General features: G+C 36.9%; 1 protein-coding gene across 1 annotated transcript in view; it reads right to left on the reverse strand.

Moving 5' to 3' along the window:
- cdkal1 (CDK5 regulatory subunit associated protein 1-like 1) overlaps positions 1-4,200 on the reverse strand; it is a gene marked incomplete in the record, with an annotated part of 220,018 nt that overhangs the window by 142,509 nt on the left and 73,309 nt on the right.

Raw genomic sequence — 4,200 nt, forward strand, 5'->3', positions numbered from 1 at the left:
CTTTGGAGTTCCAGTTTATCAAAAGCTGTTGCAAATCAAAGTAGAAAACTTCCCAAAAAACCTTGGCTGTGTGGCTTTTGTGTCACATTGTCTTCAGAAGCCTGTTAACTTTCCTATATTCTAGGTCCCTGGGAAGATGGAGTGATTATGTTGTGGATGTCTATTCATACTGGTGTAAAAAAAAAAAAAAAGAAAAAGATGATGAAATTATTACTTAAATAATATTTTAGGTTGGATTAATGTAACATGTAATTTGTTTGTTTGTCACTAACAACTTTATAAAAAAATATGTTAACTAATTATCATGTTTAAATTGACTGAAATTCACTGAAAAACGTGATACTTAATAAACAATGACATGGAAGGCAGCACAAAACTGCTGCCAAATTTTATTGAAACTGGATTATCCTGAAATTAAAGTTTGTTCAATTGAGTATGAATTTGAAATAATACAAATTAATATTTGTCTTTCACATCTATAAGATGTTGATAATACTCATTGTTAAAATGAACACACGCTGCTTTAGGACTGAACGCTAAAAGAAATAACCAAGGCTTCTGCTCATTAATGTGTCAGATGACTCAAAATAACTATGCTAATGGCCCAGGAGAAACCTGACTATGTTCCTTTAATACAATGCCAGAGGGCATTTGAGGACTAGCTGGAAGTTGAATTTATTTTCAGATCGGGATGAAATTAACTTGGTGGGGGGAAAAGGCAATCTAACTGGGATTTAATGGGTGCAAATGAATTAATATGCAACTTAATGAAAATAATATTGTGAATCAATTTGAACAGGAAATTAAATGTTCATAGGTAGTCCCAGGTGAAACTCCACGCCATGCTATTGTGAGCATATGCACTGGAAAAGTGAAGGTGATGGGGTACAGTAGGTTCATCTGTCAGACGCAGACTGAAACTGGAGTATTTTGAAGAGGGTAAATGGGTTTTGATAGAATATGAATGTTTATAGTCAAAACATCAAAGTAGGTGAAAGTTTCAGGGTTATATTATGTATAAAAAGGCACTTTGGGGAGTCTGGGAGACAAATAGAGTTCTATGGGTAATTTGACCGAGAGGGAGCAATGTGACTACTCTTTGTCCTCTCTCTCAAGATCCCAACCTCCATTTGTGTTCAATGGAGCACTCGGCATAGTCACACACATTGAACTTAGATTAATACAGTGATAAGCAAGTGTTTTTATGTCCCTTGGCCTCTGACAGTTGCTGATGAGCCGATGGGTAGGGAAGATTTTAGCCGCATGTGTCCGCAGGATTCAGAGACAAATTTAAGTGTTTTCATGACCTAAATTTAATCCTGATCTGCTTTTTAGTGTGGATCCACTAAAGCAAATATTATTTAAATCAACATTATATTATATTCAGCATTAGTTACTCAAACAAGACTAACAGTATGCAGCCAGGCTAGCCACTGTGCCTGAGCTAAATGCTTACATCACCGTGCTAACATGCTTACAATGAGAATGCTAGCATATTGATGTTTATCAGGTACAATGTGTTTACGATGTTCTCTCACACAGCTATCTATTAACTGTATCCAAAGGTACAGTGTGAAAGATAGAAGAAGAAAGTATAGTATATTCACAGTAATAGTGCAATGGTTCTTAGTTGATCTGTGATCCGTATGGACCGCATCGCACTGTTCGGCACACATGTGAACCACTGACCAACATTAACAGTGAACCCTTTTAAGTGATAATTTTCTAAATCTTACTGCAGAGTTGCAGTGAAAAGATCAACAACATATGTGTGCTGTGTTTTACTTTAATTGATTTAAAAGCCATCGCTTTCGCCTTCGATGACAGAAATCTTGTAGGCTTGTCATAGGAATTGATCATACGCACAGCAGCTTTCAGGACATTGAGTGAGACTATAGTGTGTAGTATTATTATACTGTATAGTGTAATGTATGTATATGTGTGTGTGTGTGTGTATGCATATTTATATTAACTCACACACATACATACACACACAGACTTTTTCCAAACCATTCATGGTATGTGTTTTTATTCTCTCAGAATGAGGGTTTGTTTCTACAGTAGCCCAGAACAGACAAACCAAACACTGGCTCTAGACAGGGCCTTTTGTGTTTTTTGTGAGTTTCGTGACCACCGTAGTTGCTCCTACACGCACACGGGTGAGGCGAGGGGGTTTTAATGTGACAATTCACAGCTAGATGCCACTAAATCCTACACACTGGTCCTTCAAAAAATATTATCAATATATCTGAAACACTCCACCCAGCAGCATGACATCAACTTGACATTTGGTTATAAAATAAAAAGAAGGACAGAGATAGATCTTAAATAAATGCATCCTGCATCACAAAGAAAAACTGGCAAGAAACTGAGACATTAAAGGCCACACACACACACACAACGCAACACAACACAAATGAATAGTTTTAAATGTTCTCTTCTGACGCAGAGGCAGTTTGGAGAACAACTGCAACTGATGTTGTGCATGTGTGTCTGTGTGTCAGACAAAGACCTCTCTGTTTCATCAGCTGACAAATGTCACCAATGATGTCACTACTCCCTCACAGCAATATTCAAAACAGATAAAGAAAAGCCTAAAAACAGAACACATAAAGACCACATTCTCTCTATTACAATACACACACAATCACTATCACACACACACACACACACACATCAAGAAAACCATGACACCAATGACCAACTCACACAAAGACACATATGAAGCTTCAAGTGTTATTTGGGAGATATTTGTCAACAGCAGAATCACTCACATATTTATACAATCCCCCAGCCTCCTAACAGAGTTCCAGTTAAAAGAGTAAAAACAAGGGGATTTATTTGTAGCCAGCCAAACCCTTTTGAAAAACAACCCAGAGTTCATCTGGATCATCTACAGACCCCCTGCTGGAGGGAGGCTGGCAACGGACAGACATCTGCACACACATATTGATATTCACACTGTAGTTGTGATTTGTTAGGGACCAAGGCAGAGAGAAGGGGCAGGGAGAAAGATTGAGATCTATTTATCAACAATTATCAAAAAGACACAGAGGCTATGAAAGTGCCAGCATGTGTCTGAATCTGTGGTAGTTACTCATTAACAACAAAACCCGTAATAAACCAATCATATGACAATGGTGGCCAATTTAAGGCAATGGTTTAGAGTGAAACAGTAAATGAGACTTAAAAACTGGCAAGTGCTGGACATCTGAATATACGGTCACAGTTGTAGCAAATGACTATGATTTTGTCACAATCCTCCCATTTTGCCTTTTAAAATGCCAGATTTGGTGTTGACCAAAAGTTTATCTGAAGATTATGGCTGAACCAGTTAACTCTACAGTGTTTCTGGTAGCATTAGATGAAGTGTAATCTAAGAAGATTTAATTCAGAAAAAAATACTACTAAACTTTGCAGACTAATAAACATCTACTGTAAGACGGAGAAAAAAACGCTACACCTATGTTAAATATTTTGTTGTGTACATACATTAAGTTTACCAATTTTAACCAAATTAACCAATGATTCCAAGCCAGAGAAACCTGTAATTTTATTCTGGTACTGATGCATTCCCTTGCTTCTAGTTGCTATAGCTTCCAGGTAAACACGGAATATGTTGGATACATTCGGAGAGAGGAACGTAAATAAAACTTTTATATGCCTTGTTTATGAACATGATTGAGTCATGTCAGATAGATTTTCATCAGCAATGGTGGTTGTTTAACAATGAAGAAAACAACTCCCATGATCCCACACTACTTCACAACATCCTATTTTGTTATTGTTGTGATGTGACTCCCTAGCGGCAGTTTAGAAAATGGGCATGACACAATGACAATTATGTAAGGTAGTCAAAATATAATGTGGGAGATTTCTGCTTATGATAGACATCTACAATGGTTTGCAATTTATATTCTTGAGGTCCAAGGTCCCCTTTTACAAGTACAAAAATTTAAATGGTTTCACACTTAACACAATGTATAACAACTATAGTTATGTTATCAAACAGCGTCACAATGTAGTAATAACTAATAGGTTAGGACCTGAAAACGGGTCACAGCCTCATTTTTGGTGGGTTACTATGTTATATGGACAATAATGTTGCTCCAATTAGCCCAAAGGTTCAAGAACACTGTTGGAAATTTTATTGAAATGTTGAAACCCCCTTCCTGACAGTAACAAACATGTAAAGGCTCT

This window comes from Morone saxatilis, unplaced genomic scaffold (genome assembly GCF_004916995.1).
Source record: "Morone saxatilis isolate NCDOM2014 unplaced genomic scaffold, NCSU_SB_2.0 Contig24, whole genome shotgun sequence".
Classification (NCBI taxonomy): domain Eukaryota; kingdom Metazoa; phylum Chordata; class Actinopteri; family Moronidae; genus Morone; species Morone saxatilis.